We start from the raw sequence: 15,070 nt of genomic DNA, 5'->3' as shown, positions 1-15,070 counted from the left end.
TTTTGTTGAGGTAAAAACCAACCCATTCAAAATGATATTCTCTTATTTGTTTATACAAAATGGAAACTCTATGTTATAAGTAAAAAGCTGTAACCAAACGCTAAGGCAGTACACCCAAATTCTATGCCATATTTTAAATATAAATTCATTCAAGTAAAATGTTCATTTATCAAACACTTGCTCTCAGTATAAGCTGAAACAACTGCATTTATGCACATAATCACACATACATAAATGCACACATATGAAATACAGAAATAATCTTTCATAGCTAATATGGAATGAAGGGAAATATAAGCAAGTATTGCACACAGAGATTAAACCACGGAATAAATTATCCAATTTCAGACAGAAGAACTGCCCTGAAAAAAAAAAGGTTAAAAACAAACACTATAAACCTCTCAGGGACAAGGAAAATGAGATTGGTCAAAAACTATAACCTACATAAAGAATTAAAGAGCATAGGAGAAGGAATAAATAAAAGTAAAATAAAATCTTTTACTAATCCTTAATTGATCTAAAAGATAAATTTTGGTTAGAGTAAAATATTATCGATGTATTGGGTGATTATAACATATGAATAAGTGAAGTGAATACTGGTGATCTCTTATGGGACTGGAGGGAAGGATTTGGAATACTGTGTTGCAAGGAATCTACACTACATGTGAAACAGTATAGTGTTTTGTGAAGTGACACATAGCTTAATTAACATTGTACATTTCAAACTTTAGGGAAATCACTAACAAAAATTTCAAAAAGAAGTATAATTGATAAGCTAGGAAAGGGCATAAAATGCAATCACATAAAATGCTCAGTTAAAACAAGCAAAGGCAGAAAAGAGAGGGAAAAGGAACAAAGAACAAATGCAATAAATATAAAACAGTTACAAACACATTATGTATTAATACAAATATATAATAATCGTTTTATATGTGAATGGTTCACATATACCAATTAAAAGACAAAAAGTATCAGAATGAATAAAGAAGATCAACTACATGGTGTCTAAAAGACACCCACTTTAGGGACTTCCCTGGCGGTCCAGTGGTTAAGACATCACCTTCCAATGCAGGGGATGAGGGTTTAATTGCTGGTTGGAGAGCTAAGCTCCCACACGCCTCGTGGCCGGGAAACCAAAACCTGGAATGGAAGCGATGTTGTGGCGAATTCAATAAAGACTTTAGAAATGGTCGACAAAAAAAAAAACTCTTAAAAAAATCTTAAAAAAAAATAAAGTCCACTTTAACTATAAGGACTCAGGCTGAAAGGAAAGGGATGGAGAAAGATATACCTTGCTAACACTAATCAAAGGAAATCTGGATTACTTATATTAATATCAGACAAAGTAGACATACAAAAATGGGCAAGGAATAATGTCAGGGATAAAGAAAGACTTTACATAATGATAAAGAACTCAATTCTCTAAGAAGATGTAACTATACCTGTAAGTATACATGGATACACACACACACACACACACACACACACAATAGTCATAGTGTACTATATATACTTTGTTTTAATATCTTGCCAAAACATTTGCAGTAAAATGTGCTAATATTGATTATTTATTAGCAGTAGAGCATCAGTATCAAAATTTCCAGGAGCTAAGCATAGAGTGAAGAGGAGAATAAATTTATAATGAAGACTGACAAACATCAGATTGAATTTTTATTTTTTACTATCACTTAAACTCCTATATGGAGAAGTAAAAGGGAGATATACTGGATGTGTAGTGACCAATTAAGTGGCTAAAGCCACTTAAACAAGGAATCAAACAAGCCATCAAACAAGGAATACTTCTTTAAAAAAAAACAACAACTACATTTTGTCAATATAAATGGAAAGAAGTGGACAAATAGGTATGTTAACGGGGAAGCAATACAATTGGATAAGAGGTGAGGGAAAGGCAAAGGGAGCTGTTAATGACATTTTTCAGTTTTCTAGTTCAAGCGAATAAATGAATTCTGACAGAATTAGCTGAAATAGGGAACATTAAGAAGGGTAATTTGGGAAAGAAGTGTTGTGTAATGATTTGACATCTGTTTTGAGCAAAGTATGTTGAGGTCCTCTGATTCATCCATCCAAAAATTTTGAGTATGCACTTAAATATATAAACCTGAAACTCAGAAGAGAAGTGAAGACTAGAAATGTAGGACTGTGTGTAAACACCTATAAATTCTCATTTACACCTAAGAAATAGAATCAATCACCTGAGAAAAGATCTATAATTATAAAAGGATTGAGGGATTCTATTACTTGACAGTTGTCTTGAGGAAGAAAAACTGGCAAGAGAGACATAAAAGGATTATCAAGAGAGGTAAGGGGAAAACCAGGAGCCTATGTTGTCCCTATATACTAGGAAGGAGTATGTTTAAAGAGAAGTAGTCTGCTGTGCTAAATGCTGCTTTGCAATAAAGCAGGTTGGACAATGAAGTCTACCTATTGGACTTAGTGATATATACATTATTGGTTGCCTTTTTTTCATTGAAGTATAGTTGATACAATATATCAGTTTAAGGTATACAACATAGTGATTCAGTATTTTTATAGATTATACTCCATTAAATGTTATTATAAAATAATGTCTATAATCCCCTGTGCTGTAAAATACATCCTTGTTGATTATCTATTTTACACATATTACCTTGTATCTCTTAGTCCCATACACCTGAAGTGCCCCTTCCTCCTCCCCTCTTCTCACTGGTAACCACTAATTTGTTTTCTATATCTGCAAGCCTGTTTCTGTCTTGTTATATGCATTTGTTTGTATTATTTTTTAGATGCCACATATGAATTGTATCATACAGTATTTGCTTTCTCTGACTTATTTCACTAAGCATAATATTCTCTAGGTCCATCCACATTGCTGCAAATGGCAGAATCTTATTCTTTTTTATGCCTGGGTAATATTTCCATTGTGTATATCAATATATACATCTTCTCTATCCATTCGTCTGTTGATGAGCAGTTGGGTTTCTTCCACATCACAGCTAGAGTAAATAGTGTTGCTATGAATATTTGGGAGCATTATCTTTTTGAATTAATGTTCTAGCTTTTTTGTGGATATATACCTAGGAGTGGAATTGCTGGATCGTATGGTAGTTCTACTTTTAGTTTTTTGAGGAACCTCCAAATAAGTGAATGCTGATATTCACTTATTCCATAGTGGATGCACCAATTTACATTCCCACAAACAGTATACAAGGGATCACTTTTCTCCACATCCTCTCCAACATTTGTTATTTGTAGACTTTTTGACAATAGTCAAAAAGGTGAGGTGTGAGGTGATATCTCATTGTTTTTTGATTTGCATTTCTCTAATAATTAGTGATGGTGAGCATTTTTTTATGTGTCCATTAGCCATCTGTATGTCTTCTTTGGAAAAAATATCTATTTAGGTCTTCTGCCCATTTTTTGATTGGGTTCTTTGTGTTTTTTTTAAATTGAATTGTATGAACTGTTTATACATTTTGAATATTAACCCCTTGTAGGTCATATCATTTGCAAATATTTTCTCCACTTTGTAGATTGTCTTTTTGTTTTTTTGATGTTTCTTTTGCTGGGCAAAAGCTTTTAAGGGTAATTAGGTCTCATTCTGTTGTTGTTGTTGTTGTTCGATTTTGTTTTTGTTTTGCTTTTATTTCTTTTGCTTAGTTTTTTTGATGTTTCTTTTGCTGGGCAAAAGCTTTTAAGGGTAATTAGGTCTCATTTTGTTGTTGCTGTTGTTGTCGGATTTTGTTTTTGTTTTGCTTTTATTTCTTTTGCCTTAGAAGAGAGATCCAAAAAATATTGCTACCATTTATGTCAAATAGTGTTCTGCCTATGTTATCTTCTAGGAATTTTATGGTTTCAGGTCTTACATTTAGGCCTAAATTTTCAGATGACATGATATTGTATATAGAAAACCCTAAAATCTCCATCCAAAGACTATTAGAACTAATAAATGAATTCAGTTAAGTTGCAGGATAAAGGATTAATATGCAGAAATCTGTTGCTTTTCTACATACTAATAATGAACTAACAGAAAGAAAGTTTTTTAAAAATCCTGTTTAAAATCACATCAAAAGAAATTATTTTTACCTAGCAATAAATTCAACCAGGGAAGTGAAAGACCTGTACTCTGAAAACTATAAAACATTGGTGAAGGAAATTGAAGATGATATAAAGAAATGGAGAGATATCCCATGTTCTTGGACTGCAAGAATTAATATTGTTAAAATGGCCATACTACCCAAAGCAATCTACAGATTGAATGCAGTCCCTATCAAAACACCCATCACATTTTTCACAGAACTAGAACAAATAATCCTAAAATTCATATGAAACCACAAAAGACCTGAAATTGCCAAAGAAATCTTGAGAAAAAAGAACAGAGCTGGAGGTACCACCCTCTCAGACTTCAAACTATACTACAAAGCTACAGTAATGAAAAAAGCATTGTAGTGGCACAAAAACAGACACATAGGTCAGTGGAACAGAATAGAGAGCACAGAAATAAACCCATGCACATATGGTCAACTAATTCACCACAAAAGAGGCAAGAATACACAATGGAGAAAAGACAGTCTCTTCAATAAGTAGTGCTCTGAAAACTGGACAGTTGTCTTTTCTGAGAGCATTACTTATAAGGCAGAGAAGACCTTTTAAGTAAATAACTGGTCCCTCTGCATGAAGATTCTCTTGTGTCCAGATGAAAGAGGCAATGATCTTTGGACACAAAAATCAGAGACAATTCAGGATACTATATTTATTTCACTTAAAAACAAGCAAATACTACCAAAACAGATGAACCACATGACCCAAACAACAAAACTACCTCCTCCAACCCTTCATTTGTTTCACCCTTTTTTTCCCAAGAAAAATTTCCAAAAAGAATGGAACTTAAATGGAACTATAAAAAGGCTTTCAAACTGGGATATTTACCATAAATCGTTATCAAATCAAACACACCTTATAGTGTTATCTATTTTCAGAAACTATTTACAGCAGAATTTATGAGGAATTGGTACAAATTGATGATAAAGTTCTCTTTCAGGGGGTTACATTGTGTTTTGGATGATACATAAAGGAATAATTTCAGTAAAATAGATAAACAATCTGGAATATATTATATTTTCAGCTGTCCCTGGTGCATCATTTTAGTGGATGATTACAGGCAAATGAATATTATCTTATAATTTTCACATTAGCACCAGAAGCTTTTCTGTTAGCTCCAGATTGCTATGTATTATCTAATGATATTTTACAGAATCTTATCAGTTTGGAGGGAAAGCTCAGGGGATCCTCAGTGATAGCTAGAAGGTTCTTTTTGTTTTCTTCCTTTTTGAATTTGCATATCTAAAAATTCAGATATTCAAGAGAAATAGCTAATTAGTTGTTATATTTTGGTAATAAGTGGGGAAAAGTAGGCCTAGGATCCTCTTTTGTCTCTCTATATTTGCAATAAGGATTTGTTTTGAATTATTTTCTGCTACCATCCCACCCAAAGAGAAGGCTACATTTTTAAGCCCAGAGTTAACGTGTAATTCTGCCCTTGGGAATACCTTTAGCCTAATTATTATAAATTATTCCTCTTTAAAATTATCCAGGGCAAAATTTCCACCAAAATTCACAATATTTTCAAGGCTGGAGAAGTCTTAAGCTTTGCATGACATATACTAAATTCAACACTTCTTCAACTCTGTTCAGAACTTGATCTTAGTTTCACTTGCAACTCCTTTTCTTTCTTAAATCAAATTTGATTTCTTAAATCAAATTAAGTTTTATTTCTTTGTTCATTTATGTTTTGTTTTCGTACTTTGGTAAATTCTCTCTTAACACCTCTTTCCATTTGGACCTCCATACTACAGGATTAAGATACTCAATTCTTGGGCTTCCCTGGTGGCACAGTGGTTGAGAGTCCGCCTGCTGATGCAGGGGACACGGGTTCGTGCCCCGGTCTGGGAAGATCCCACATGCTTCGGAGCGGCTGGGCTTGTGAGCCATGGCCGCTGAGCCTGCGTGTCTGGAGCCTGTGCTCCGCAACGGGAGAGGCCACAACAGTGAGAGGCCCGCATACCGCAAAACAAACAAACAAACAAAAAAGATACACAATTCTTTTTTTTAAAGAAGATAGAATTTATTAGAGGGAAGGGTCACTGCCAGAACAGCGGGCCGACTTCCTAGTAGTCTGGGAGAGTCGAGACTGAACATGTGCTATTGGTCAGTTTTTACAGGCAGAAAACAAAGGAATGGTCCAAGGTGAAAATTTCGTTTACTGATTGGTCGAGTCACATATACCTTCCTTCTATAGGGTGGGAGTGAGACAGGGCATATGCCTTTCCTTATTTGGGACAGGTCCCGCTGCCCAGGTGGGCAGTACCCAGGTGGGCTCAGGAATGTCGTAACCATTGCAACATGGTGGGGAGGGCGAGTAAGTCCGGTGGGGGGTGTAACGCTGACATTTTTTCAGGCAGGGTTATCCTTTGTCTTTGAAGCACCATTGTCCTTGGAGCACCACATTCCCCCCTCTCTTTATTTATAGGGCCAATTCCTTGGCCCTGTTGGATATCCGGTTTATATCTACCTAACTGCCTAATTCCCTCTCAGGCATTCGGGAACCCCTTTTGTGAGAAGGGGCGACGGAATTCTCTCTGGATGCTTCCTGCTGAGTGGGGGCGTCTTGGGGCCCTGGGTTCCCGTTGCCTGCTTTCTGTCAGAGTGTATCTAGGGAGGAATGTGGGCCCCATGGAAAGTGATGGCGGCTTGTTCAAGGGTTGTACGAGTGTTGACTGGCTGGTATTTTTGTTGCATCACCATTTAGAAGGAAGTCAGCCCGCTGTTCTGGCAGCGACGTTTCCCTCTAATAAATTCTATCTTCTTTACATTCTGCCTTGTGTCTGGAAATTCTTTTCCAACCCAGGTTCAGACCACGATATTTGGTGGCCCGTACGGGGATCTCCAGGGGCATCTCTTTCCCCACCTCCTCTCCTCATTCCTTGGGACCCTATGTGAACAGGCAAGCTGCCGTGGAAGCAATGGAGGAACTCTGGCCAGGGCCACACCCTAGTGTGTTCCGAAGGCTCCACGGCTCACATCGCCCAAGTAACTGCCACCCAGAACGGGTGAGGATCCCTCTGTCTTCCTTCCAACTGAGGACTAGGCCGATTGGTATCGTGCAGGCACGAGTCAGGCATTTAAAAGCCATTAGGGCACCTGACGCTTGAAGGCTCCTATGAAAGGATAAGGTGGTCACGGAACGGACCAGGCTATTAGAGCATCTGCCCCCAGCAAGACAACTTCTGTGCAACGCGAGGCACATCGTGGATGAAGCAAAACACAAGCCCGCAGTCCCTTGGCCACCGCCTCCTCAGTAGGGTTAGAAGGTGGAATCCTCAGCCCTCTGTTCTGTCACTTCTGCTTCTCTCTCCTCAGCTCGGACTGACTCCAAAGGACCTTGCCACCTCTAGATTGTTCCTAGAGCTCCTTCCCATCCCTGAGAGTCTTCTAACAGTGAATCAATTCCCGGTTCCGGGGATTCTTCTCTCTGGTCACTGGTGCCCTGGCCGCATGGTTTCTCACTACTCTGGCCACCTCTCTCAGTTGGATGCAACTGCTGAGTCGGTCGGCATTTTTGTGCCATAGTCGCATGGAGAAGCCACTGAGACAGAGGGACGCCTTTTTGCCCATCAGTGATTCTCAGTACCCCCATTCTACGGCATCGGGGCTAAGAATGGGTTCAGGTACCTCTATCCCCTTAGACTCACCTCTTGGTTGTATTCTCAGGAATTGGAAGGAATTTGATGCAGACAATCTCAAAGAGAAGAGGCTCATTTTCTTTTGTAACACGGGTTGGCCCCAATACAAGCTGGGGGACCAAGAACAATGGCCTCTTAACGGGACGCTAAATTATATCACCATCCTCCAACTTGATCTCTATTATTGGAGGCTGGGAAAGGATTCCGAGGTTCCATACGTCCAGGCCTTCATGGCTCTCAGTCGGAATCCGAGCCTGAGGGACTCCTGTCGCATGTGTCTCTCCATTGCCGATTTAATACCTCGCCCTTCCCCCCTTGTCCTTCTTCAGCCTCACTACCTCGGCCCTCCCCATCTCCCCCTCCACCAGATACCTTGGATGACCTTTCTTGTCCCCGATCTCACCAGCCTCCTCCTCAACCTTCTGCTCCCCTCCCCGCACCTCTGTACCCAGAAGCAGACCTCCCCTCCCCTCCCCACACTCGGTCAAGAGCAGCCCAGCGCTCTGAATCAAGTCCCAATATTCTTCCCCTCCAAGAGGTCACTAACGGAGACATAGGTACTATCAGAGTTAATGTCCCCTTCCCCATGTCTGATCTCTCTCATATGCAAGGGTAACTGGGCTCCTTTAGCCAGGACCCCTCCATGTTCATCAGGCAATTCCAGGCCCTAACTATAACCATTGACCTAACCTGGCCAAATATTCCTGTGGTCCTAACTACCCACTGCATCACGAAGAAGAGACCAGGATCGGGGCCTTGGCTCAGGCCTGGGCAGATGAGACACATGTCCAAAATGTTAATGAGAACCGAGCAGGGGCAGAGGCAGTCCCACTGGCAGACCCAGAATGGAGATACCAGGCAAATGAAAATGGGGCAGCAGGAGGGCTCACTGGGAGAAATTACATGATTACCTGTCTACTACAAGGTATGAAAAAGGCAATCATCAAACCTGTCAATTATAATCAACTCAGAGAAGTCACACAGGAACGCTCTGAGAATCCAGCCCTTTTTCAGGCCTGATTAGCAGGGGCTATGAGGAGATACACCAACCTAGACCCTGAGACCCCTGAAGGTCAGGCTATACTTGCAGTTCACTTTATAAGCCAGGCATCCCCAGACATAAGACAGAAATGACAGAAACTAGAGCAAGGGCCACAGACCCCATTTTCTGTCCTACTTGACACGGCCTTTAAGGTTTTTAACAACAGGGAGGAGGCTTCTAGGAACAGACGAGAACTGAGAGAGGAGGAAAAATTAAAATGGCAAGCTCAATATATGGCTCTTGCCATTACTCAGTCCCTCCCACAACAGGGACCCACGGGAGCCCCTCTCCCATCTCAGAAACCACCACTGACCTACTACCAGTGCTGTCAGCAGGGGCACACTGTCAGGAACTGCCGCACCCCACCACCCGATACCCTGTGCCCTTACTGTCACCAAAAGGGCCACTGGAAGAGGAGTTGTCCCTCCCACCCTCAAGCGGGTAGGCCAATTCCACAACCACTCAACCCAGGGTATTTCGGGTCTTGGCCTCCTGAGCCGAGGTCAAGGCCGATTGCCCCTGTCGGTGGTAATTGACCATCAGGAGCAAGAACTGGATTGTGCTCTAGACCTAAGGCTCCTGGATGCGCATGACTGAAGGTGCCCGGGGCTCAACCTACAGGCCCCTATCTTCCCTGTAAGACCGGAGGAGCCCCGGGTAACCCTGCATGTGGCAGGAGCTACTATAACCTTTCTAACTGACACAGGGGCTACTTATTCAGTCCTGACCTCCTTCTCTGGTCCTGCTCGCCGTTCCTGGATCCTCCTAACAGGGATGGGAAACAGGCTTAGCAGGACTTTTAAACTCCATTTTCACTGCCCGACAGCTCTCTCCTGAACTCACACAACAGATTGCCAACCTAGCAGCTCAATTTAACATGCTACAAGAGCAAATAAATTCTCTAGCAGGAGTGGTTTTACAAAACAGAAGAGCTCTGGACCTCCTAACAACTAATCAGGGAGGGACTTGTGCAATGTTAAAGGAGAATTGCTGTTTTTTGGTCAACCAATTGGGCACGGTCCAGACCAATTTTTGGGCCATGTATTTTTAACCTCCTTGTTAAGTTTGTCTCTTCCAGAATACAACAAATACACCTCCAAATGGTGATGCAACAAGAATACCGGCCAGTCAACACTCGTACAACCCTTGAACAAGCCGCCATCACTTTCCATGGGGCCCGCACTCCTCCCTAGATACGCAATTCTTAATGCCTTCTTGTGTTCTATCCCATAGCCCTTTGCTAGACTCACTCTTCAGCAAAAGCATCATAGGGGAATTTTGTATCACTAATTATAGTGTTATGCATTCTTGGGTAATTAAAAATGTAAGATAATTAAAGGGTGCAACTTTAGCTCTCATAGTATGATATAACATATATACATACACATACGTATATGTGTGTCTGTAGTAAAACATATTTCATAAAGATATTTTATATGTTTTACATACAGGTTTTGGTTAATATAATGTATATTTTGCATACTTACATGTTGCATAATGTGTTAACTTTACATACACACATATAGAAACACAGAAACACACACTTACACACACACCTTACTCCCACTAATAAATATTTGTCAAGCGCTTATTCAGGTACTGCATAGTTTTCAAGACACTCAGGAATTGTTCTGCATTGTTAGCCCATTAATCAAATGACAGGTCATTTTATTGTCTGAAAAATCCACTTGGTTTTTATCAGCATATCCAATATGCTGTGTCCATATCCAAGCATGAAATTCTCAAAATATGTAGTAATCTAAATTATTTGATTATAAAATAATGAGATATCTTGAACTTTGAGTCATTGATACCAGTCATCTTAAATTATAACAATAGTCAAACTTCAATTCCACCACAACTATATAACAATAAAATCAAGGTGAATAGACTATTAGCTCATTTCTATGAAAAACTGCTAGGAGAGAATATATTGAATAGGTGAAAATATATAATAAAATGAAAGGACATGGTAATTTTATTTAATTTATTTTGGCCATTTAGAGATAGAATTCCAGAAACTACAGTCTTCTTTATTAACACACTAAGTTTCGTGCCACCTATTTTGGCTTTGTGCCAAAGTTGATGTAACTATATCAGAGAGCGCTTCTTACACGTGCTCTTTTACGTTTATATCTGACATATGTTCCCAGTGCCTGAATGCTTTGTATCTGTGTTCTTTATCTTTCCTAGATGTCTACTCCTACTGTATTATACTCCAATTTTCTTGTTCTCTTTAGCAATTCCTCAGTTCATTTTATTCTAATGTTTTCAACAGTTTATTATTTTTTACAATTTGCCAGGGGTTGTGATACCATGGAAACAGGACAGGGTTTGGAACCAAGAGGATGTGATTTCAAGAACTTGCTTTAACACTACACACATTTCAGTAAGGCTCTATTTGTGGCCCTCATATTGTCCTTCATTAACAAAATGAAAATAATACTGCTCTTATAGAGCCTTGTTTAGGATAAACAGTGAATAAAAAAGTAAAACTGTTATCTGAAAAAGTATTATGGAATTTAAACCTGCCAGATTTCACATTTCAGACTATTTCAGGGCCATCACTATAGATATTGAGTAATGTAATTCTAATTGTATTAGAGATGTGGAGACTTTGTTCCTAGAGATTCAGTTAATCAAATAGCATATAACAAAGTTCCCTTCTTTAAACTCATATTGAACATATGGATTTCACTCCCATAATCATGGCTTAAATATGAGTGATTATATCAGCAAGTTGCCAGCTTGTTCTACTTCCACATTGCTGCCAATATTTTGTTGATGGCACTCGATTCTTTGCAATATTTAAATGCGTTGTAAGCACAGTTGGCATAAAGAATATGAGGAAGGAAGTTTCTTCTATCAGTTGCTATTCGTCATGCATAGTAGCATATCATATTGAACTCTTCAGTGCGGGCATGGTTGGGTATTAGTATTAACATATACAGACCTGCATGACGAGTATCAATTAGAGTATCAATTCTATGCAGTCATAGAGTTTGTATGCATTTTATGTAAACTAATGGTCACTTACCTGCTATTTTTTAATCCAAGTCATACATCTATTTTTAAAATTCCTAGTTAATTTAGAAAATGAACACAATCGTCACGTACTGTGCTTCTCCAAAACTCACTATATTTTTCAAAATGAGAGATATCTCTCCTGGAAGGGCCCATTATGGTTTTCTTCAAACGAATTTCCGTCTTGACGAACAAACTTATAATGGAGAAAAGTTTGTTTTAAAAATACACAAAATATGTTTCTAATACATGTATCCTGTAAATTTACCATGCGTAACATTATAGTATTCTCATTATTTGCACGTTGTAATCAGGATTTAGTTGAATCGACTACTATTTAACAGACTGCACACCACCATTTCATAGTGGCAACACAGCTGGATTCATTTTTCAGGACGAAAGATCACCCACTATAAAGCTGCACTGCTGGTGAGACTGAAAAATACTCAGATGTAAGCTTTAAATTGGCTACAAGAGTGGACATTTCTTTGCAACCCCTGTGTAGTATATTAAGCAGCCCTGAAACATTTAATTTTAATTAGAATATTGAATTAGATTCTACGTCAAACCTAGGACAGAGTTACAAAGGAAACTGTCTCCTTGTAGTTGAGTGTTAAAATTAATATACTGTACCCCAAATGGTACCTTTATGGAATTTCAACTAGAAAGTGATGATGGAAAGTGACTAAGAGATACTAAAAATTACCCCATGGGCAGAAAAATACGAAGGATTATAATTCTTCAAAAGGAATATAAATAGGCATTTAGATGATAATTTTCCATTTAAATCCAATTATAGAAGAAGTTTTAACCTTGATATTAAAACAGTTTTCCTCAATTAACCTAAATAATATAATCTATGGTTAATATCCTTGAAGCCTAAGAGTCTAATTGACTGTATTGCACAGGTCTTACAGTCCTTTTCAAATCCTTTCTTTCCCTCTTCCTACTCCTGCCACTGCTCTGGTCAACCAGCTTCAAAGCAACCCAACAGTTCTTTGCATTTGGACTAGAGCCATGTAACTTCAGCTTTTTTTTCTTGTGCTTGTTAGAGATAAGGAAATAGGCTACCTGGGGTAACCCATTCAGGACCAGCATATGAACAACTTAGAAGTTCACAATCACCTCTGAGGCCTCTTTGACAAATGATGAATGAAGGCCAATGGGTGTATCATTCTGAGATGCTTATTGTTTTACTCAAGTTTCGTGGAATGGAACGCTGGTCCCAGAGAAGTTGACAATCACCATAAAGTTTTGTTGATTAAACTGGTTCTCTATCCTTCCTTGTTTTATACCACCTGTCATATACTACTGCTTCTTGGGATAATTTCCCAAGTAAACAACTCTCATCCAAGCCTGTGTCTTAGAATCAACTCAGAGACCCCAAGATGAAATATATTTCAGAGAATAAGCAAAGATTTAAATGAAATTGTTAAATTTATAATGACCACAATATTTATTGATACTTAGAATTTGTGGTTAAGACCCTTATAAGTCTAGGCGATAAATATATTTTAATATTTCAACTTTAATATTTCTTTTTTTACATTTATTAAATTATCTGTAAATATTTTTTGCATGTTGGAAATAATCAGTTTATTGCACATTTATCGTATTAAAGTAGCTTATGCTCAAGAAAGTCAATGCAAATCAAAAGATATTTGCCAAAATTGAATTTCCACAGAATCAATGCTGTATGCTGCAAAATGCTTCCTTTACTGGATAAGAGTGAAAGTAGTGGGGATAGGCCTGAACTCTGCCAGATGCATCGTGCTATTTCTGAAGTCATATCCTACCCTTTCTGATTGAACTGATTGTGATTGCAGTGGTGGGTTGCTGATCCTCCTGAAGAGGGCAGTCGAAATTATACTGCCAAACACCTTCTATTCTGGGCCCCATTCGGTTCAGGCAGGCTTTTATGTCACCCAGTACGTAAGTCAGAATAGTATCCCCAGGTAAGGAATAGCTGTCTCTAAAACCCAAAGAGGCCTGTTAGGCACTGTGTTTCCTCCATCATGGTGACAGGTGCAAGATGCAATAGTGTATTTTATTCTTTTGATAGTTTGTCCTGGCATGCCCATAAGGATTCAAGCCCTAAACATCTTACAGAAATGTCAGGCTCCTGAAACTTTTTATGGTTTGTATCTCACCTTCTGGAGTACATGCATATACCAAGGCCTTAAATGTGATATCCTCCTCTTCCTCCTCTGGTCCAATTAATATGACATCATCAACATAGTGGAAAAAGGTGATGTTCTTTGGACTATCCAGAAGATCTAGACCTCTTCAGACTATTTATAAAACATAGTGGGATAGTTTTCACAGCACAGAATAAAAGTACAAATGTATATTGTCCATTTCATGTAAATTTGTACGGTTCTGATAGTGACAGAAAAAACAATTGTGCAATACAATATATATGAAGATTTATCAATTGCTTTAGTAAAGGTATCCTGGTGGCTACTATTTTGGGTTATTTTTGGTTGAGTTTGTGGTAACCTACTTTGATTCATCAGAATCCTTTTAGTTTTTACAGAGGTGAGATTGGTGAATAAAATTATGACAGTGATCATCACCATGTATCCTTTAGATCTCTAAAACTGGCCAAAGTCTTGGGATATAATATGGTTTTATTTAATCTTTCAGCCAGTGGAGGGTTAAAAAGTGTCAGAGACTTTCACTTGGAAATACAAATATAATGACCCTTTTTCTTGAATTTTATTTTCTTGTGTAAGAACACAACATGAAATCTACTCTCGTAAATCTTTAAGTGCACAACCCATTGTTGTACATTATACATTGTATAATGTACAACAGATTTCTAGAGCTTATTCATCATCCTTAAATGAAAGTTTTTGCCTGTTGATTAACAATTCCCCATTTCCCCCTCTCCTCAGACCCTGGCAACCACCGTTCTATTTTATGCTTCTATGAGGTTGACTATTTTAGATACCTCATATAAGTGGAATTATGCAGTGCTTGTCTTTCTGTGACTGATTTATTTCACTTAGAATAATGTCCTCAAGGTTAAACCATGTTGTCTCATATTGCAGAAGTTTCTTCTTTTTAAGGCTGAATAGTATCCCGCTGTATGTATATACCACATTTTCTTTCTTTTTCTTTTAAATTTTATGATCTATGGTTTATTTACCATTGTTACAGGAGAGGCATATATTAGTTTGGTTTTGTGATTTTTCATGTTGGTTCTGAAATCAAAGACACTTGGTGAGATTCTTGGCTCTACCATTTATTGTGTGAACTTGGA

Source organism: Monodon monoceros, unplaced genomic scaffold (genome assembly GCF_005190385.1).
Source record: "Monodon monoceros isolate NGI ecotype Baffin Bay Population unplaced genomic scaffold, NGI_Narwhal_1 Super_Scaffold_15, whole genome shotgun sequence".
In the NCBI taxonomy this organism is placed as follows: Eukaryota; Metazoa; Chordata; class Mammalia; order Artiodactyla; family Monodontidae; genus Monodon; species Monodon monoceros.
This window is presented reverse-complemented; position numbering follows the sequence as displayed.